Source organism: Pan troglodytes, chromosome 23 (genome assembly GCF_028858775.2).
Source record: "Pan troglodytes isolate AG18354 chromosome 23, NHGRI_mPanTro3-v2.0_pri, whole genome shotgun sequence".
Classification (NCBI taxonomy): domain Eukaryota; kingdom Metazoa; phylum Chordata; class Mammalia; order Primates; family Hominidae; genus Pan; species Pan troglodytes.
This window is the reverse complement of record NC_086016.1, coordinates 46,758,143-46,780,577: the sequence shown is the minus strand read 5'-3', so window position 1 is coordinate 46,780,577 and position 22,435 is coordinate 46,758,143. Positions and strand designations below refer to the sequence as shown.

Sequence of the window (22,435 nt, the reverse complement as noted above, 5' to 3'; positions counted from 1 at the left end):
GTTGTTGATTGGATAACTTATATTCAAACTACAATGTCCTATCACTGCAGCTGTGTCAGCCTTGGCACAGACATCGGCAGTGATAGGACACTCACTACCTTCTCAGGAAGTTCACTTCATCTTGGCTCAGAAATGACTGCTAAAACGTTCTTCCTTTCACCAAGACTAAAATCCATCTCTATCAACAGTTCATCCTTAACTCTAACCCCGTGACTGTTGAAAACCAGCCTGGTGTGGAAGGAAAGGCATAAGACTTGGAGTTAGAAAGGCATAAATTTAAGACCCTAGAGCAGAATGAGTGTGCATCCTGCAGCCAGACTACCTGGAGAGCCTTTGGCACCTGTCACAACCCGTGTCTCCATTTCTTAGCTTATAAAATATAGACAACAACAGCACCTTCCTCATAGAGAGAATATAAGGATTTAGCGAGATAATGCAGTCAATTGCCCAGCATGGTACCTGGTATGTGATTGGTATGCAGTAAATGTTCACAACCATCATCATTATAGTATAAAGGGCATGTTAATAATTCTACATTTTGCTGGGTGTGGTGGGTCATGCCTGCAATCCCAGCACTTTGGGGGGCCAAGGCAGGTGGATCACTTGAGGCCAGGAGTTCAAGACCAACCTGGGCAACATGGCAAAACCCCATCTCTACTAAAAATACAAAAATTAGCTACACGTGGTGGTGTGCACCTTTAGTCCTAGCTACTCGGGAGATTGAGGCAGGAGAATCACTTGAGTCTGGGAGGCGGAGGATGCAGTGAGCCAAGATCATGCCATTGCATCCCAGCCTGGACAACAGGAATGAAACCCTGTCTCAAGAAAAAAGAGAGAAAAAAGAAAAATTCTACATTTCACATAGTTTTACAAATCCCATACCATCCTGGTGTCGTAAAACATCTGTCCTGTGAAGTATGTTAATATTCTGCTGACACACAGTGTAATTAGTAAAAACCAAGCTATTTAGGGTCTTTTGGGAAAGGTGTTATTACTATATAAATGCATGTATGTTTCAATTCACCAATCAGAATACAGTAAAGTTTACAAAGTAAATGTCTTAAAATACAAAGGTGAAGCTAAATCTACATCTTGAGACAGGAGACATCACTACAGATACTACAGACATTAAAAGGATAATGAGAGAATATTACAAATGCCCTTATGACAATACATTCAACAATCTAGATAAATTTGACACATTTCCTGAAAGACACAAGCTACCAAAGCTCATTCAAGAAGAAACTGATAACCTGAATAGCCCACTATCTAGTACATAAGTCAAATTTGTTAAGAAAAGCTTCCTGGCCAGGCTTGGTGGCTTGCACCTATAATCCCAGCACTTTGGGAGGCCAAGGCAGGAAGGTAACTTAAGCCCAGAGGTTTAAGACCAGCCTGGGCAACATATGAGACCTCATATCTACAAAAAATAAAGATTAGCTGGGCATGGTAGTGCACACTTGTAGTTCCAGCTACTTGGGAGGCTGAAGTAGGAGGACCGCTTGAACCCAGGAGGTCAGGGCTGCAATGAGACATGATTGCACCACAGCACAATCACTGGAGACCTGGGAGATGGGAAGAGACCGTGTCTCAAAAAAAAAAAAAAAAAAAAAAAAGTGGGAGAGAGAAAATAAATTCAAAGAAAACTCTGGTGCTACATGTGAATTCCACCACAGTTACATCAGAAATAATACCAATTCTCCACTAACTCTGCCAGAAAATAGAAGATAAGGAAATACCTCCTAACTTATTTTATGGGGCCAGCATTACCCTTATGCCAAAACCAAAGACAATACAAGAAAAGAAAGCTTCATCTGCCTTAGGAACAGAGACATAAACAATCTTAACAAAATATTAACAAATCAAACCCAGCAATATATAAAAAGTACAACCTATCATGACCAACGAGGGTTTGTTTCAGCTTTGCAGAGTTGTTTTAATATTCAAAAATCAGCCAGCACGGTGGCTCATGCCTGTAATCTCAGCACTTTCGGAGGCCAAGGCGGGCGGATCACTTGAGGTCAGGAGTCCAAGACCAACCTGGTCAACATAGCGAAACCCTGTCTCTACTTAAAAAGAAAAAAAAAAAGAAAAAAGAAAATACAAAAAAAAAGTCAATCAGTGTAGTTTGCAGTGAGCTGAGATCATGCCACTGCACTCCAGCCTGGGCAACAGAGACTCTGTCTTGAAAAAAAAAAAAAAAAAAAAAAAAGGCAAAACAGTAGTAAAACAGAAACATAAAAACATAGTAAAACAGAAAAGGAAAAAAATGAGGAAAAAAACAGATGCAGAAGAGGAAAAAAGGATTTCACAACATTCAAGACTCACTCATAATAAAAACTAGCAAAATAAGAACAGAAGAAAACTTCTTAAACCAGGTAGAGAGCAACTACAAAAAATCTACAGCTAACATCATACAGAACAGTGAAAGACTGAAAGACTGAAAGCGCTCAGAACAATGAACAGTGATAGCCCTTCTCAGCACCTCTATTTGACAGTATACTGGAGGTCCCACCCACTGTAATAAGACAAGGAAGAAAAAGGCATAAAGATTGGAAAGAGCAATAAAAATTTACTTGCAGGACGGGCGTGGTGGCTCATGCCTGTAATCCCAGCACTTTGGGAGGCCGAGGCGGGTGGATCACCTGAGGTCAGGAGTTCGAGACCAGCCTGGCCAGCATGGTGAAATCCCATCTCTACTAAAAACACAAAAATTAGCCAGGCGTGTTGGCAGGTGCCTGTAATCCCAGCTACTCGGGAGTCTGAGGCAGGAGAATCGCTTGAACCCGGAAGGCAGAGGTTGCAGCGAGCTGAGATTGCGCCATTGCACTGCAGCCTGGGGGACAAGAGCAAGACTTTGTCTCAAAAAAAATAAAAAATAAAAAAAAAGCCAGGCAGGGTGGCTCACGCCTGTAATCCCAGCACTTTGGGAGGCCGAGGCGGGTGGATCACCTGAGGTCAGGAGTTCGAGACCAGCCTGGCCAACATGGTGAAACCCCATCTCTACTAAAATTACAAAAATTAGCTGGGCGTGGTGGCAAGCGCCTGTAGTCCCAGCTACTTGGGAGGCTGAGGCAGGAGAATTGCTTGAACCAGGGAGCCAGAGGTTGCAGTGAGCCGAGATCATGGCATTGCACTCCAGCCTGGGCGACAGAGCAAGAATCCGTCTCAAAAAAAAAAAAAAAAAATTTACTTGCAAACTACATGATCATCTAAGTAAAAATCCTAAGGAATCTACAAAGGAACTACCAGAACCAATAAACAAAATTAGCAAAGTTTTGCAAAAAACTTAATATACAAAAATCAATTCTATTTCTATATGCCAGCAAAGAACAAACTGAAAATTAAAACTTAAAAATCCATCAACAACAGTGAAACCACCTTTGCCAAATTTATAACAGTGAAAAAATTATGACAGTGAAAGAGATTTGATCTGACCAACTCCATCTTGCCTTTAACTTCCAAACTGCCTTTGGCCATTCCTGGGCATGGGCCAAGCTGACTCTGGGGAAGTTTAGTTTATAGTTTAAATGATAATAGCCCTTCCCAAAACTAAACCATCTTTATAAAACGAATACAAGGCTACAAGGTGAGGATTAATGAGAGGGGTCTGAATTCTGCAAAGACCTAGGTGTAGTCACCAGCCATTGTCCTGGAGGTCACAAGATTTATATCTTCCCCAATTACTCCCATAGATAACATCACTACTGTAGAACCCAAGATTAGGCTGGGCATAGTGGCACATGCCTGTAATCCCAGCACTTTGGGAGGCCAAAGTGGGTCGATCACCTGAGGTCAGAAGTGTGAGACCAGCCTGGGCATCATGGTAAAACCTGGTCTCTACTAAAAATACAAAAATTAGCCAGACATGGTGGCAGACACCTGTAATCCCAGCTACTCAGGAGGCTGAGGCAGGAGGATTGCTTGAACCCAGAAGGTAGAAGTTGCAATGAGCCGAGATGGCATCACTGCACTCCAGCCTGGGTGATACAGAGAGACACTGTCTCAAAAAGAAAAAAAAAAAAAGAATCTAAGATTGGCCTTTTCAGACTTTTGCATTCCTGGCAGATGACTCCACCTGCACCCAAGACTCCTGACTCTGGTCCTGTAGCCCCCACCCAGAAGTGGACTCAGCAGACAAGGAGAATTTTCTTTTTGTTTTTTTTTGTTTGTTTTTGTTTGTTTTTTGAGATGGAGTCTCGCTCTGTTGCCCAGGCTGGAGTGCAGTGGCATGATCTTGGCTCACGGTAACCTCCGCCTCCTGGGTTTAAGCAATTCTCCTGCCTCAGTCTCCAGAGTAGCTGGGATTACAGGTACACACCACCATGCCTGGCTAATTTTTGTGTTTTTAGTAGAGATGGGGTTTCACCATGTTGGCCAAGATGGTCTCAAACTCCTGACCTCGTGATCCACCTGCCTCGGCCTCCCAAAGTGCTGGCATTACAGGCGTGAGCCACTGCGCCAATCATTTTCTACAGTCCTGTGACTTCATCCTGAACCAATCAACAACACCCATTCCCTAGCCCTCTGCCTGCCAAAATATCCTTGAGAAACCCTAGCCTCTGAATTTTCAAGGAGACGGATTTGAGTCATAACTCCAGTTCTCCTGTGTGGGCTGGCCTTGAATCAATGAAACTGTTTCTTTACTGCAATCCTGTGGTCTCAATGAATTGGGTTTTCTGTGTAGCAGGCAGGAAGAATCCATCAGATAATTACAATAGCACCAATAATTACAAAATACTGAGAGAGAGAGAACAAAAGAAGTGCCTAACCTTTACACAGAGAACTACAAAACATTGTTGAAAAAAAGTAAAGGGATCTAAGTATACAGGGAAATATATCACACTCCTGGATTAAAAGACACAATATTGTTACGATATCAACTCTTCTCAAATTAATCTCTAGATTCAAACACAATCCCAATCAAAATCCCAGCAGGCTTTTTCACAGAAATTAATAACTGATTCCAAAATTTATTTGAAACTAAAAAGGGCCAAGAATGGCAAAAACAATTGCAAAAAAGAAGAAAGTTGGAAGAATTTCTGATCTCAAGACCTATTATAAAGCTACACTAATCAGGACAGCATGAGGTTGGCATAGAGAGACATACAGGTCAGTGGAACGGAACAGAAAGTCTCGAATAGACCACATATATGTTCAGCTGATTTTCGAGAAGTGTTTCAGGGCAAGATTGTGGGCAGATGATGGAGCCTCAGGTGAAAGATGATGGAGAACAGGATGCTCACCAAAGCCCAGGGCTGCTCAAAGGGAAAAACACAGCCCAGAGCAGTGGCTTAGGCCGGGCACGGTGCCTCATGCCTGTAATCCCAGCACTTTGGGAGGCCAAGGCAGGCAGATCACCTGAGGTCAGGAGTTCAAGACCAGCCTGGCCAACATGGTGAAACCCCATCTCTACTAAAAATACAAAAATTAGCCAGGCATGGTGGTGTGCACCTGTAATCCCAGCTACTTGGGAGGCTGAGGCAGGAAAATCACTTGGGCCCAGGAGAAGCGGGTTGTGGTGAGCCGAGATCGTGCCATTGCACTCCAGCCTGGGCAACAGAGACTCTGTCTTGAAAAAAAAAAAAAAAAAAAAGAAAAACACACCTCCACGACAGGGACTCTGGCAGCCACCACCTCAGCCAAGAAGCTCATCTGGCGTCATGACAGAAGGGCGACCTGATGTCATACCTTCCTGCAACAGGAAGGACACACGTCTGTAAGGAACTCTTGCCCAAAAGGCTTCATCTGAATCTAATTAAGCCTTCGGTGCTAATGTTCAGTTTACAGGAAATACCCCTAGGTCCAAGAACAAGAGAAAAGACATCAAGAACAGGTGCGGTGGCTCGTGCCCAAAATCCCAGTGCTTTGGGAGGCTGAGGCGGGAGAAGTGCTTGACCCCAGGAGTTAGAGACCAGCCTGGGTAATGAAGCAAGACCCCTGTCTCTACAAGATGGAAAAAAAAAAAAAAAAATTAGCAAAGTGTGGTGGTGTGCACCTGTAGTCTCAGCTACTCAGGAGGCTGAGGTGGGAGGATTGCTTGAGCCCAGGAGGTTGAGGCTGCAGCTGAGGCTGATTGTGCCACTGCCCTCCAGCCTGGGTGAAAGAGTGAGAGGCTGTCTCAAAAACAACAAAAAAAGAAATGAGGCCGCAGGCGGTGGCTCACGCCTGTAATCCCAGCACTTTGGGAGGCTGAGGCGGGTGGATCACGAGGTCAGGAGTTCGAGACCAGCCTGACCAACATGGTGAAACCCTGTCTCTACTAAAAATACAAAAATTAGCCGGGCGTGGTGGCGGGCGCCTGTAATACCAGTTACTCAGGAGGCTGAGGCAGAATTGCTTGAACTCGGGAGGTGGAGGTTGCAGTGAGCCGAGATCGTGCCACTGCACTCCAGCCTTGGTGACAGAGCAAGACTCTGTCTCACACAAAAAAAAAAGACATCACGTGGGGAGGAAATCTGACAAATCTAGGAGAGACATTCTACAGGACAATTGGCCTGGTTGCTTTAAATGTTGATGTCATTTTTAAATTTTTTTTTTTTTGAGATGGGGTCTCACTCTGTCGCCCAGGCTGGAGTGCAGTGGCTCGATCTCGGCTCATTGCAACCTCCATCTCCTGGGTTCAAGTGATTCTCCTGCCTCAGCCTCCTGAGTACCTGGGATTACAGGCACACACCTCCACGCCCGGCTAATTTTTTTATTTTTAGTAAAAACGCGGTTTCACCATGTTGGCCAGGCTGGGATGTCAGTTTTTAAAAGGAGGGAGGTGGTAGGGGGTTGTTTTCCAAAGGAAAGAAGCTAAAGAGACACAACGGTTAAAGGCAGCGTGGGAGCCTCGGTGGGTTCTGGTTTATAAAAGAGTGCTGCAACCATTCTGGGGACAACTGCGGGATTTGAATGTGGCCTGCATAGTCGATCACATTAAGGAATTGCTGGTAATTTTCTTAGTGTGATAATGGTATCAGGCTATACGGGAGAATATCTTTCTGTTCAGGAGGGGCAGCTAACATGTTCAGCAGGGACTGCTGGGGGTCTGCAGCTTACTCTCCAATAGTTCAGCTAAAAGAGAAAGACAGAGAGAGGGGGAGAAAGAGCATCCGAAATGAACAATACCAACTTCTGAATCAAGATAAGGAGTGTATGTGTGTTCTCAGCAATATTTCTGGAATGTTTCTGTAGTCAGGGGAAAGCGGGAAGGAGGGAGGGAGGGAGCAGAGAAGGAAGGAAACCCTTCCACAGCTCCATTACCATGATACATCCAACTTCCTCACTTATCAGAGAATCAAAGGCCAGTGAAGTTACAGACATTTGTTCAAGGGCAGACACTTGTTCAAGGTCACACAGCAAACCAGCCTGAGGATGGCTCCTGTAACTCCCGGCTCTGCATTTTCTTTTACCTTGACACAGGTAAGCCTAGACTTTTTGGTTTTGGAGCCAAGCAGTGGCCATTTTCCCAGACTTGATATCCATTTTCAACCAGCCTCCTCACTCCACCTGCGGCAGCCCCACCCCCACCCAAAGGCCTCCCCGAAGCCCCTGTCATCTGCTCCCTCAGGCTGCATTCTGCTGCCAGACTGCTGTGTGGCCTTGGCCAGGAGTTTTGCTCTCTCTGGGCTGTGAGATGGAGCAAGAACCCTGCCCCACTACTCACCGACTTGGTGCCAAGCACCTGAGGGATTCCAGAGCATTGCCAGAGCCCAGAACCGGGGAGAGGAAGGAAGAAAGGGCGGCAAAGACCCCCAGAGAGAGCCCCCAGAAGGGTCCCCAGGAAGACAGGCAGGCGGGGTCTTGGAATCATGTGCGTACTTTCCACATATCTTACACACAGAGACACACACGCACATACATGCACCCAGACACACATGCCCACATGCAGACACACACGCCTACAGACACACGCACACACAGACATGCACACACAGAGACACACGTACACAGAGACACATATGCACAAAGACACACGTGTGCACAGACATGCACACACGCACATGTGCCCACACAAACTCTGTCTCCTCCGCACCTGCAGTTCTGGGCCGTCAGACTCCAGAAAGTTCCTCATGGACACTCCTTCCTCCTCCAGTATAGACAACTGATTCCAGAGCACCCTCCAAGGACACACAACCTCTCACACCAGGTACATGACCTGCTGCCAGCCCCGCCCCACAGCCTCCCCTGGGCTTTGGTCCTCTGTTTTTCCACAATCACCTGATCCCGGAGACCACACCACGGCTTCTGAGGGCAGGAGGCAGATGGGTGGAGGTGGTGGAGCCAGCTGGCAGGGCCTCGCATGCAGACCCAGGATCAGGTTGGCCTCCCTGGCAGGGTGCAGGACCCCGGGTGCCAGGCAGGGGGGGCCCAGCGTGTCCCAGCCGAGAGGCCCCCGGGCCTGCCTTCTCCAGGCGGAGCCCCAGTGCCTCTTCCCAGTCCTCCCTGCGCCGGGGAGCAGCTTGCTAGGGCCTGGAGAGGAGCATAGGAGCGAGACCCAGGCTGGGACCCTGTGTTCACACCCTTCAGGGAGCTGCCCCTTGCCTGCTGGGAAAGTGAGAAAAGAAACTCAATCATCTACACCCACAGCTCTGGCCAAACCGCAGGCAGCTGGTCAGGAAGAAGGGCTGCCGGGCGACCTGAGAACTTGGCACATGCTGGTCATGTGTCCCTTGGCCGCCCAACAAGCCCTGGCTTCCAGATGCAGAGGTGATGAGGGCTGCTCCCGTCCTTGGCCCGGGGGGACTCCCTGCCACCCTGTCATGCCACTCAAACCTCACGACAGGCAGGAGGGGGTCCCGATGCTTGATGATGGGAGGAGGGCAGCTTCCAGCCGGGGACAGACCTGACCTGTCCCCACTCCCACCACTTGGACCTCACTGCAGCCCAGGCTCTAGGCCCCTCCAGCTCCGTCCCACCCCTCGCCAGGGCCCCCAGGGTCCCGATTACACCCGCCTTGTGGGCTGGCCAGGAAACCCGGCCCTCACTAGCGACACAGCCTCTGTGACAAACCTGTTACAAGCCAAGCAAACAGCTGGGAAGCAAACTTCTGGGGGCACCAGGTCCCACCTGGACACATCCCCCTCCCTGGCAATGCAGGGGCACCTCCTGAGGTATGCACCCCTCCCAGGGCACAGGGACACAGCTACAGCATTCTTGCTTCAAAGCCTTGCAGGAGACAGTGACACGAGACGGAACAGCCAAAATGGCCCTGGGTCTTTTCCTCTTCCCTGTCACATGCAAACCCCACTGCAGGCCCCGGGCCAGCTGTGGCCCCAGGGCCACTCTCAGGTCACAGGGCTGAGGAGCCTGCCCAGAGCCCAGCACCTCTGAAGCCAAGAAGGCTTTGTTTTTTCCTCCAGCCTCTGCATCATCCAAACAAGGACAAAGCCTTTCACCCCTTCCCCTACCTCAAAAACCACTGATGGGATGATTTGTTTTGAAGTTTCCTCACTCAATGTGAGCACCACATAATCCAGGCCTTGTGTAGCAACAGCCAGGAGGGGAGTGTGCCAGGGTGAGCCCCGGGAGCCCCTCTCCCCTCTCTCAGTCCTACAGTTGACAGCACTCTCAGCTCCCTCTCGCAGGGACACGTAATGCGCACACGTAACTGCTATTGATTCTGTTGGCCTGGAGAACACTGACTGACGCAGGCCTTTTCCGCACACTCAGGTTTCTCTTTCCCGTGAACTGCCAGAATTCCAGAGAGTGGCACCAGGACCACCCCAGCGAGCATCTTGTGTCGTCAACTGACACTGTAAAGGAGGAACACAGAGGCCCAGAGAGGGTGAGGGCTTGCCCAAAGGCACACAGCAAGTTGGCAGAGAGCTGCGTCTGCAGCCCAGGTCTCTCGGCTCCAGCCGAGAACCTGCATGACTCAGAACATACAGGGAATGTCAAACACACGAAGGAACGTGAGCAGGAAGAACCACCGTCACACGCGCCACCGCCGCGGACCACCGCAGCCGACCCTTTCCTGCCTTTTGAGGGGCTGCTCTGTATGGCACCAGGACGTGGCTGTCACTCTCAGGTCTGTCTTTGCCATGGGACCCCTCTCCTCTTCCTCATCGGTTGTCTTGAACTATTATTTAGATCTCATGCCACAAATCCATTTTTCCAGCATTTGCTACCAGTCCCTGCAGGGGCTTCCCTGTAATTGTAGTGACAAATGTGGGCCTCAACGGAACACGCTTGCATCATGAAGACCAGAGAACGCTCCTCCAGGTTCTTTGACTCTGACTCTTCGGGAGTTGTTTTACAACTCTGCAAGCTGTGGATAACTTATAGCAGTGAAAATCATGGCCGGGCGCGGTGGCTTACGCCTGTAATCCCAGCACTTTGGGAGGCCGAGGCGGGCGGATCATGAGGTCAGGAGATCGAGACCATCCTGGCTAACACGGTGAAACCCCGTCTCTACTAAAAATACAAAAAAAATTAGCCAGGCGTGGTGGCGGGCACCTGTACTCCCAGCTGCTGGGGAGGCTGAGCCAGCAGAATGGCGTGAACCCAGGAGGTGGAGCTTGCAGTGAGCCGAGATTGTGCCACTGCACTCCAGCCATACCTGAGTTTGTACTTTTTTTGAGACTCCGTCTCAAAAAAAAAAAAAAAAAAAGAAAAAGAAAATCATTCTCACCAATAAACACACCGATTCTGCCTTGTCTGGTGGAAGTGCAATTGCCTTCTCTCCCTTCCTCCCCTTCTCCTGCCAAAACTCCCCGAATTTGCCTCCATTTGCACTTCCATTTCAATACCCTGATCTGCAAATGCCCTGTCCTTCCGATTCCCTTTTCAGTCGCTAACATCTGCCTGATTCTCTCATGAGCTAAATAAAATCTTTAATGCGTTCATTTTTACATCTGTATGACAGTCATGATTTTACCCTCTTCTGAAAAGTATCTTTTTTTTTTTTTTTTTTTTTTTTGAGACAGAGTCTCGCTTTGTCACCCGGGCTGGAATGCAGTGGCGTGATCTCGGTGCAACCTCTGCCTCCCAGGTTCAAGTGATTCTTGTGTCTCAGCCTCCCGAGTAGCTGTGATTACAGGCATGCACCACTACGCCTGGCTGATTTTTATATTTTTAGTAGAGATGGGGTTTCACCATGTTGGCCAGGTTGGTCTCGAACTCCTGGCCTCAAGTGACCCACCCGCCTTGGCCTCCCAAAGTGTTAGGATTACAGGTGTGAGCCACCACACCCAGCCTGAAAATTATCTTTTGCTCTAAGTTTGCTCTGGGCACCAAGCCCATTGAATGAGCAGGCACTGAAAAAAGGAAAGTCGTTTTTCTCCCCACCTTCCCAACCAGCATGAAAACAGACTCTTAGCCTTGTTGTTTCACAATCTGGACCCAAGTTTTGTTATGTAGGCGTCATTGGATAAATCACTGGCCATTGGTGATCCGCTCACACTTCAGTCTCTCTCCCCTCCCCAAAGGTTGTGAGGGACTGATAGCTCCAACTTTTAATCTCATGGCTGGTTCCTCTGGGACAGCCCCCATCCTGAAGCTATCTAGGCCCCTCCTTGAGTCACCTCATTACAGTACAAACTCAGGTACGGTCAAGAGAGCTCATAATCGCTGGGCATGGTGACTCATGCCTGTAATCCCAGCACTTTGGGAGGCTGAGGTGGGTGGATTACCTGAGGTCAGGAGTTCGAGACCAACCTGGCCAACATGGTGAGACCTCATCTCTAATAAAAATACAAAAATTAGCCAGGAGGGGTGGTGGGCGCCTGTAATCCCAGCTACTCAGAAGGCTGAGGCAGGAGAATCGCTTGAACCCGGGAGGTGGAGGCTGCAGTGAGCCGAGACTGTGCCACTGCACTGCAGTTTGGGTGACAAAGTGAGACTCCGTCTCAAAAAAAAAAAAAAAAAGAGAGACAGAGCTCATAATGAGTAACAAAAGATGCTCTTCCAAGGGTTTTAGGAGCTCTGCCAGGAACCAGGGACAAAGACCTAACAAAGATTTTTTTTGTTTTAGAGATGGGGTCTCATGCTGTTGCCCAGGTTGGAGTACAGTGGTATGATCATAGCTCACTACAGCCTTGAACTCCTGGGCTCAAGCGATCCTCCCACCTCAGCCTCCCGAGTAGCTGAGACTACAGGTGCACACCACTGTACCTGGCTTTTTCATGTATTTTGTAGAGACTGGGTCTCACTATATTGCCCAAACTGGTCTCAAACTCCTGGCCTCAAGTGATCCTCCCATCTCAGCCTTCCGGCTCACTGGGATCACAGGCACAAACCACTGTGCTCAGCTAAGATTCATTATACCACAGCCCCCACCTGCAGGTCAGCTCCTATCTGTCCCTCTGATCTCTGTTAAGACAATTCTCTGATATGGTTTGGCTGTGTTCCCACCCAAATCTCATCTTGAATTGTAGCTCCCATAATTCTCACGTTATGGGAGGGACCTGGTGGGAGGTAACTGAATTATGAGTGGGGGGGGGGGTTCCCCCACACTGTTCTCATGGTAGTGAATAAGTCTCATGAGAGCTGATGGTTTTATAAGGGGAAACCCCTTTTGCTTGGTTCTCACTCTGTCTTTGCTGGCCACCATGTAAGATGTTCCTTTACTCTTCCTTCACTTCCACCATGATTATGAAGCCTCCCCAGCCACATGGAACTGTAAGTCAATTAAACCTCTTTCCTTTATAAATTACCCAGTCTCGGGTGTGTCTTTATCAGCGGCGTAAAAATTGACTAACATATTCTCTCTTTCCAAACAGGAGCATGGCAGGCCCCTCGCCATATACTCTTAGCTCCCTGTATCCATTACTCATAGCTCTCAACCAGGTGCAAGTTTACAGATGTCCCTTGGGGAATTCATTCCAGGACTCCTGGCAGATATCAAAATCCACAGATGCTCAAGCCCCTGCTGAAATATGGTGTAGTATTTGCATATAACTTATGCATATCCTTCTGTATGCTTTAAATCATCTCTAGATTACCTGTAACACTTAACACAATGTAAATGCCTGTAAATAGTTCTTACATTGTGTTGTTTAGGGAATAAGGAGAAAAGTCTGTATAAATTCAGTACACACAACCATTTATTTTCTTTTCCCAATACACTAAATCCGTGGTTGGTTGAATCCACAGATGAGGAACCCATAATATGGAGCCCATGGATACAGAGTCCACGGTTACAGAGGCCACGGATGTGGAGCCCACGAATACAGAGGCCACCAATACGGAGGGCTGATGGCACTTATTTCCGTGATCCTTTTGCTAATGTTAACATGGGCCTCCCTTAGCAGATCAAAATTTCACGAGGACCAAGCCCATGCCTGGATTTGCTCAAACAGTATCCGTGGTGCCTAGTACAGGGCCTGGTACATGCAGGTCCTTCATAATCATCAAAATGAAGTGAAAATAAACCAGACATTACAAGTGGGCCCTTTCTCCTGGCCAGTGGGCTTCAGAGCAGAAGCTCCATCCCCCAAAGCCTGCCTCGCCCTGCATGTGAGTCCACACATGCCTCAACTCCCTCCCGACCCTCCCTGACAAGCCATTTCTCTCGGATCCCCCCCAGGGTCGGGGACAAGGACACAGAGGCACCATCAGCATCTGTGGCTGCAGTCTAATGGCTGCAGCCGCTCATTAGACATGGACCCGAACAGGCATGCTGGCGGAGTGGATGTTATGCAAAGGAAAATTCAAATCGCCCAACTGTTCTATTTATAATTCATAGCAAAATGGTTTGTTGCTGTAAAAATATATTTGCACATTACACAAATAGACCCTCACAGCAATTATCTTAATGCTGTAGCTACAAATTAACACCTATTTACCTCGGGCAAATTAGCACCAAACTTAATTTGAGTGGCAAGTCCGATGTGCAGGGCATACAGAGGAAGAGCTCGCTGTGGTATTTGCACAATGCAGGCTCTCGTTTTGGAACTGGGTGTTCTGATAAAGGGCTCTTGGGAGAAGGAGGCAATGAGTTTGATGCCACCCAGGCCTAAGCTTCCAAGACCCAGAGACAAAGAAGCTTGCACACAGTCATACCTGAGGCAGACACTGGCCAGCGACTCCTGGGAAAGTCCAGGAATGATGGGGGCAGGAGATCTTGCTCATGGCTGAATGGGGGTCACTACTGAGCTGGGATTCCAGGGTCCCCCAGTGGCATCCCATAAAAAGTAACTTCCACTCTTTTGTCTCAGCTATGCATGAATTCGTTAATACAGACCCTCACTACCCAGTCTTCATCACAACCACCACTGGGTCCCCAACGCTGGCAAGACGGCATGTGCAAGGCCATTTGTCCAGGTAGCAGATACGTGAGACCCCCGAAGGTGGCGGCAGCGAAGTCCAAACAAGCTGACTGTGACCTGCATCAGGACCTTGTCAGAGGCCTGCCCACAAACCGCAGGAAACCTTCAGCACCCTGAAAGGGCAAGGGGGTCTCTAAAGGGCTGCTGGGGTCACCCCCTCTCCTGTGGGTCAAGACTCAGGGCTCCTCACACAGCCTTTAGGGAACACCAAGCATCTCTGCTGCCCTGCGCAAGGGCACCCAGGTGATCATTCGGGTGCGCAACTCTCACCTGCACACCCTCCAGCTGTAAGAGGTGAGGCTGTCCCGCCTCCCAGGGCCCGCCCAGTTAGGCTAAGAGTAATCATATCTCCCTTTTCAAAGGTTAATTCAGAAACCCAAGCCAGAGCTAATCAGCACGAGGCAATCTCCCTGACCACGGGAATCGGTTCCTTCAGGCCCCTGAGGCTCCAGGAAGTATCCCAGGTGCTTCTGAGACAGAAGATCCTGTTTCTCAAGAGAGAACCACGTGAGAGTCTCTCCGTGCAGCTGGGTATGCAGATGAGACCTGGAGGGCTGCAGCCAACTTGCCGCCCCTCTGCAGACCCAGCAGCCCACAGAGAATGAAGGGAATAGCTAACCCCTGATCAAGCCACACCTGATCTCCATACTATCCCCAGACCTTTGCAGCTACATGGGCTAATGCACCCCCCTTGACTTTGGGCCGGTTCAGAGTTGTGTTTTCTGTTAATTACAGCCAAAAGCGTCCTGATGCTCCAGGTGCCCTGCCTACCCCAGATTGGGAGAGGGGCTTCCTGTGGGCTCTGGCAGCCCCCAGATCCATCACAGCCCTCATCAGTCTGCACCATGTACCTGTATGCTCTTCTTGACCCATCACTGTGTGTGCCCTGACAGCAGGGCCATGTCTGACTCACGTCTGAGTCTCTGCACTCAGCCAACCCGGGGCTGGGGACACGAGCAGGGACTTGGGAGGTCTGTTGAATAAAAGAACAAGCAGAGGGCTTGGGACAGACCCCGGGATCCAAGGCCCAGCCTGGCCTGGTTCCACCCACACTCCAGGGTCACCCCACCATCCACCTTGTTCACCTCTTTCTCTGCCATTCCAGGCTGTCCCTGAAGTGGATGCAGCTGGGGCCTCTGCCATGATCCCTACCATCCACACTTGTGCCTGCTGGGTTCACACTGGGCTTTCTCTTCTCCCGCCTAAAAAATGGTAAATCCGTGTCCTCCACTCCTAAACCCAGATCTCAGGACCGACCTCTCTCCCAACTCAAACTTGAATATCCAAACTGCCTATTCAACACCTTCCATGACAACCCTCTGTCAAGGGCTTCCTGTCATTCTTGGAATAACATTCAAACCCCTGCACAAGCCTGAAAGAGCCTGTGGTTTGGACCTGCTGCCCTCCAGAGCTCATGTCATTCACTCCCACCCTACTGCCTTTGCCCTGGCACACCGGCCTCCCGGCTGCCCCTCAAATACACCCCCCACTGCCACCTCACGGCCTTTGCACACGCTATGTTCCCCCCCTCCCCACTACCTGGAACGCACAGCCCTGCACAAAGTAAGTGAGCCACAGATGGTTTCTATTATCATCATTGGCTAAAGTCCAATTCAATGACTCAGTCTCAATTCAAATCTACCTCCTCACCGGCCTCCTGGGAAATTAAAGTGGGGATTCACGGAGCCCCCATACACCCAGCCTCGGCCTTCAGATGCCTCCTTTCTTTGAGACAGAATCTCACTCTGTCACCCAGGCTGGAGTACAGTGGCACAATCTTGGCTCACTGCAACCTCTGCCACACGGATTCAAGCGATTCTCCTGCCTCAGCCTCCCGAGTAGCTGGGTTTACAGGTGCACGCCACCACCACTAGCTAATTCACCATGTTGGCTAGGATGGTCTCGATCTCCTGACCTTGTGATCCGCCTGCCTCGGCCTCCCAAAGTGTTGGGATCACAGGTGTGAGCCACCGTGCCCGGCCTCAGATGTCTCTTCACAGAAAGATCTGGTTACTCTTTAGCCAGGCTAAAGAGACCTGCCCTCCCTGCAGCCAGAGGAAACTGCCACGGGTCCCTGGAGAAGTTCAGGCAGCCCTATGCCTCCCACCTGTTCCGACTCCCTCTGTGACCCCATCCAGGGATCCCCCTCTGTACCTCTGAGGTGGAGGCCACTGGCTGCTATGAAAAAGCAGCACAGCCTGGGGGCGGTGGGTCATGCCTGTAATCCCTGCACTTTGGGAAGCCTAGGGTGGGCAGATCACTTGAGGTCAGGAGTTCGAAACTAGCCTGGCCAACATGGTGAAACCCTATCTCTACTAAAAATACAAAAAAAAAAAAAAAAAAAAAAAATTAGCCAGGCATGGTGCAGGTGCCTGTAATCCCAGCTACTCCGGAGGCTAAGGCACGAGAATCATTTGAGCCCAGGAGGCGGAGGTTGCAGTCAGCTGAGATCACGCCACTACACTCCAGCCTGGGTGATGGAGTGAGACTCCATGTCAAAAACAAAACAACAAAAACACTCCAAAGGAGCAGGGGGTTAAAGTTTGGAAGGAATTTAAAAGAAAGATCAAAGGGCCAGGCATGGTGGCTCACGCCTGTAATCCCAGCACTTTGGGACGCCAAGGCGGGCGGATCACCTGAGGTCAGGAGTTTGAGACCAGCATGGCCAACATGGTGAAACCTTGTCTCTATTAAAAATACAAAATTAGCCAGGTGTGGTGGCGCATGCCTGTAATTCCAGCTACTTGGGAGGCTGAGGCAGGAGAATAGCTTGAACCCGGGACGCGGAGGTTGCAGTGAGCTGAGATGGCATCATTGCACTCTAGCCTGGGCAACAAGAGCGAAACTCTGTCTCAAAAAAAAAAAAAAAAATTAAATATTTGAGGCAATTAGGAATTTGAACACTGAGCATTGGCTGATATTAAGAACTTGTTGCTGCCGGGCACAGTGGCTCACACCTGTAATCCCAGCACTTTGGGGGGCCAAGATGGGAGGATCGCTTGAGCCCAGGAGCTCAAGACCAGCCTGGGCAACAAAGCAAGACCTCGTCTCTACAAAAATTTAAAAATTAACGAGGCAGGGTGGTGTGCACCTGTAGTCTGAGCTACTCGGGAGGCTCAGGTGGGAGGATCCTTTAAGCCCAGGAGTTCGAGGCTGCAGTGAGCTATAATCACATTCTAGTCTGAGCAACAGAGCAAGATCCTATCTCAATAAAAGGAAAAAATAAAAAACTGTTGCTAATCGTTTTAAACATCATAGTACTGCAGTAATGCGGAAAAAAAAAGTGAGGGGTGGATTGAAGCTTGATTTAACATCACAATGCATACATATATCAAAACCACATTGATCACTGTAAATGTGTACTAGTTTTGTTTGCCAATTATGCCTAAATAAAGCTGGAGGAAAAAATAACTTTTTAGAACAGGGATTCAACTTACAGTATTTATGGAGTATGAGGTCTGGGAGCTACTCTAAAATGATATGGGGAATAGGGAGGGGAGAGAAGGGGTGAGAGGGTGGAAGGGTGAGTTGCAGGAAGGGTGAGGGTAGGTGTATGGGGTGGGGGGCGGGGTGTGGGGTGAGCACAGGCCAGGTTGGCTGCAGGGTGGCTATGGTTGACGCTGGGAGAATGGCGGCTCATTGTACATCATTTGAGTGTCTAAAATTCTCCACAAATAAAAAGAACTGAAATGAAAAAATAAACCCTCTTATACAAAATGCAAGGAATTACAACAGCGTGGGGTCCGCTTTGGAGAGTCAGGTGGGAGTCCCAGCTGCAGGGGCCTCAGAGGCACCTTCAGGGAGCCCCACCCGAGTGCCACACGGGGTCAACCTTTCCTGTGATAACAAACTTGCAGCCCAGAAAAACCCACTGCCCCGTCTGAGTTTCCTTTGCTTGTTTTCATTTTACGGCCAGGTAGGGGAAGGGAGCGGGGAGCTACCCAGGAGTTTCAGGAATTCAGACCTGCCCAACCAGTTCCTTCTGGACAGTCACCGGCTCCACTCTCCTCCCCTAGAAAGTCCAGGCCACTGAAGAAAGAACTGTTTGACCTTGGCCTTCAGCGTGGAAAGAGCAGGCTCTAAACAAAGCGCATTCTTCTCCCCAAGCAAGATCTTCCCCCAAGGTCAGGAGACAGAACCAAGACCAATAAACAGGAACACCTGCGCTTCGCATGCATTAACTCATTTAGTTCTCCTAATGGTCCTATGAGTTGGTAATGACATGGCCCCTATTTTGCAGACGAGGAAACCAAGCACAGTGGCCAGCAACTGACTCCAGGTCAAGAGAGTGGAAGGCAGGCCCCATCCTGGTTGTTAACCACTGCAGCGCCTGCCTCTCCTGAGCCCTGACATTATCCCCACCCCCCACTTCCCCAGCCTCAAGACGAACCGATGGTTTATGACACCCATCTGAGAGGTGAGAAAATGGGGGCCCAAAGACCTAACTTGGAGAGAGAGTCACTCAGCCAGGTCCTCTGCCTTCCAGGGACACAGAAATCTGGACACAACAGGCTGCCAGAAGCTCCAGGGAGACGCCGTGTGAAGGCAGCTGGGGCAGGACTCCGGAGCAGTGCGCTCTCCTGCAGCTAAGTCCCACAGTGCAGGGCCAGAGGCTCTCCCCTCAAATGCACCCCAGGGAGGCCTGGGAAGCATCTGGACACACGTGATGCATCTTCCTTGAGCATCAGTTTTAATTAAAGGACCAAGGGGTAAAAGTTAAACAATTTGGAAAGAAATGGAAAACGTCTATTTTCTCTCCCCATGCTAATTTCACATAGATTTGAAGGGTAGTCACCGGCAGGCTCCGAATGGCTCCATCTTACACCAGACACCAGCTCCCATGTGGGAGGCACACCTCAGTGCCCAGGGAGGTGGCTCAGCACAGTGTGTGTGGGAGGAAGGTGGGGACACGGGGGACACTGTAGCTGCAGCATAGCTGGCTTCCAAGCCTGGCTCTCTAATCACTAGCCATGTGACCTTAACCTTCCTTGTCTGTTTCCTCATCTGTGAACGGGGCAGTAACAGTCCCTGCCTCCTGATGTGAGCAAGGAGTCAGGCAGCCAAGTGTGCAGTGAGGGTTTCATGGCCATTTGGTGACCACCATCACAGTGGGGAAGGACGGCCAATAGCTCCTTTTGCAGATGAGGAGGCTGAGTGCCCCAGAAGGAGAGTGACCTGCCTAAAAACCAGGTCTCCTGACTCCTTCTCCATCTCTTTCTCACCCTCATGCTGCCTGTGCCTCAGTTTCCCTATCAGTGAAATGAGGGTAAAATCAGGGAATGGGATGGGTTTTTTTTAATGTGGTGAAACATACTGTCAGGCACCTCCAGGACCTGAGTTCCTTGCTCTCGTCTCTTTAACCAAAGCCGCCTTTAACTCCATCGTTTACAGTGTGCCCATGAATAGCTCAGCCTAGAACTGGCTTGTTAGGCAGATGGCATGATGTCCCAGGCATGTTTAAGTCAAGTAAGTTTCAATGACTCGGCCGGGTGTGGTGGCTCATGCCTGTAATCCTAGCACTCCAAGCACTTTGGGAGGCCAAGGCAGGCAAATCGCCTGAGGTCAGGAGTTTGAGACCAGCCTGCCCAACATGGTGAAACCCCGTTTCTACTAAAAATAAAAAAAATTAGCTGGGTGTGGTGGTGGGCGCCTGTAATCCTAGCTACTCTGGATGCTGAGGCACGAGAAGCACTTGAACTGGGGAGGCAGAGGTTGCAGTGAGCTGAGATCGTGCCATTGCACTCCAGCCTGGGCGACAAGAGCAAAAACTGCGTTACACACACACACACACACACACACACACACACACACACACACGCACACAAAAAAAGTTTCAATGACCTGATGATGTTATCCAAGTAAATTGGCCCACCCCGTCAGGCACTCCATGGACTTTTCCACCTGTACCTCACAAGCGAAGTATCCCTAGCCAGTAGGTGCCATTCTCTTCCCCGTCCACCTCCCATCCACCTTCCAGCTCAATGGCCACCTCCTCCAGGAAGCCCTTCCTAAGCTCCCACAAACCCTTGGATTCTCTCTACACAGAAGCCAGACTCTGGGCCCCTGAGGGCAGGGACCAGGCAGCTAGCTGTCCACAAGAATCAGCTGGACTCAGGCCCACATCCCATGTCCCTCTTCGCCCTACCCCCAACTCTGGCGTTGGTTTGGGGAATGGTTAGTCAGTGAATCAAATGAGGAGTCCACAAACATGATCCTAAAGCTGCCAACAGAGAGGCCAACCAAAGGACATCGACTTCTGAAACGGCTGAGTCTTAAGCATTGAGTTCTCAGCTGGACAAATGTCAACACTGCATTTCACAGGCAAGCGAGGGACGGCACAGAGCTCTCTGGAATCTACACAGCCTCTGTCACAAAACCCTGAAGTCGGTGGCCAAGGTGCTGTTCCCATCCCGCCAAACAATCCCACCCTCCTTCCCGGGTGGACTCTGCGGTTCCTTCTCCGGGGCCTTCACGCTCCTCCCAAGGCAGCGGGGAAATTTCCAAGCCAGGGTGTGGCAGAGCCCGAGGGATTCTCAGGAGCCCCCCCACCCCCCACAGGATTGAGGGAAAGTGAAAGGCAGGGCCTCCCTGCCTTCCTGACGACCTCCGAGGCTGCTAGCGGATTGGTTTAAACTTTGGGCTTTTAGGCCGGGCGCGGTGGCTCACGACTGTAATCCCAGCACTTTGGGAGGCCCAGGCGGACGGATCACCTGAGGTCAGGTGGTCGAGACCAGCCTGGACAACATGGTGAAACCCTGTCTGTACTAAAAATACAAAAAATTAGCTGGGCATGGTATCAGTGCCTGTAATCCCAGCTACTCGGGAGGCTGAGGCACGAGAATCGCTTGAACCCAGGAGGCGGAGGTTGCAGTGAGCAGAGATGCAACACTGCAATCCAGCCTGGGGACAGAGCAAGACTCGGTGTCAAAAAAAAAAAAAAAAAGTTTCTGCTTTTAACTCCCGGGGGGTTCCACCGCTGTGTGTTGAACCGGCCAGACCCCCAACCCCTGAGTTTGAATCAGCGCAGCACCTGCCCCGGCCTCCGTTTTCTCATCTGTGAAACGGGAATGACCTCACCCACCTTGTAGGTTTGGGGTGTGTGGGGGCGGGGGAGGTGCCTCCCCCAGGCGCTGACCCGACCTAACCTGAGACCCCAGGACGGAAGCAAAAAAGGAACATTTGAGCTGACACCGTCCGGCCAGACCAGACCAAAACCCAGGCAGAGAGAGGCGAGGGCGGGGAAGGCGGTGCGGGGTGAGAAGGAACAGGACAGGGGAAAAAGCAGAGGAGGGGAGGGTGGGGGGGGCGGGAAAGAAAGGAGGTGAAGGGAGAGGGAGTCTAGAACCCACAGGGGACCTGGAGGCTGCGCGCCGGCCGGAGGGTCTCCCCCTGGCCGCACGTGGCGTCGCGCCCGCCTGGGCGTCCCTACCCGGCCAGCGGCCCCTTGTCCCCGTACACGCCCTGGGAACCCCCGCGGCGCACCCCCCCACCCCGAGCACGGCCTCCTCCCTGCGCGCTCCCTCCCACCACCGCCCGCCTTACCTCGCCACGGACCCCGCCGGCCCCCACCTGCGTGCCGGGTCTGCCGCTCACCTGGCCGCTCCCCGGACGTGGCTCCCGGGCAGGCCCCGCCCCTCCGCCCAGCCCCGCCCCTCCGCCCGGCCCCGCCCCTCCGCCCGGCCCCGCCCCTCCGCCCAGCCCCGCCCCTCCGCCCAGCCCCGCCCCTCCGCCCCTCCGCCCAGCCCCGCCCCTCCGCCCCTCCGCCCAGCCCCGCCCCTCCGCCCCTCCGCCCAGCCCCGCCCCTCCGCCCCTCCGCCCAGCCCCGCCCCTCCGCCCCTCCGCCCAGCCCCGCCCCTCCGCCCCTCCGCCCAGCCCCGCCCCTCCGCCCCTCCGCCCAGCCCCGCCCCTCCGCCCCTCCGCCCCTTCGCCCTTGCTACCCGGCGGGAGCCATTTCCCAGGTGCACGAGCTGACCCTGGGTCCACCTGTGTGTCGGGAGGACAGGGCGGGGGCGGGCAGAGCACACGCGCTCAGGAGCCCCTCGCACATCGCACCCTGGGCACCCCGATTCCCGGCTGGGCCGCGTCCCCGTCCCGCACGGCACCCATGCCTGGGGCGGGCACTTTCTTGCTGATCCATTTCCCCATTTCTTATTTTATTTATTCATTATTTTACTTTATGT

General features: G+C 51.0%; 1 protein-coding gene across 3 annotated transcripts in view; it reads right to left on the bottom strand.

Moving 5' to 3' along the window:
* The window catches only part of ARHGAP8 (Rho GTPase activating protein 8), a 105,570-nt gene extending 83,690 nt beyond the window's left edge, over positions 1-21,880 (bottom strand). Inside the window, exons 1-2 of one of the 3 annotated variants that reach the window (XM_054675649.2) lie at positions 21,798-21,852; positions 8,206-8,532 (exon numbers count right to left, since the gene is read on the bottom strand). The gene's annotated coding sequence lies outside the window, so the exon portion shown is untranslated. Of the gene's footprint in view, positions 1-8,205; positions 8,533-21,797 lie in introns of all 3 variants that reach the window. The other 2 variants (XM_016939367.3, XM_063807688.1) reach the window with 2 other exon arrangements.
* Positions 21,881-22,435: the final 555 nt, after the last annotated feature.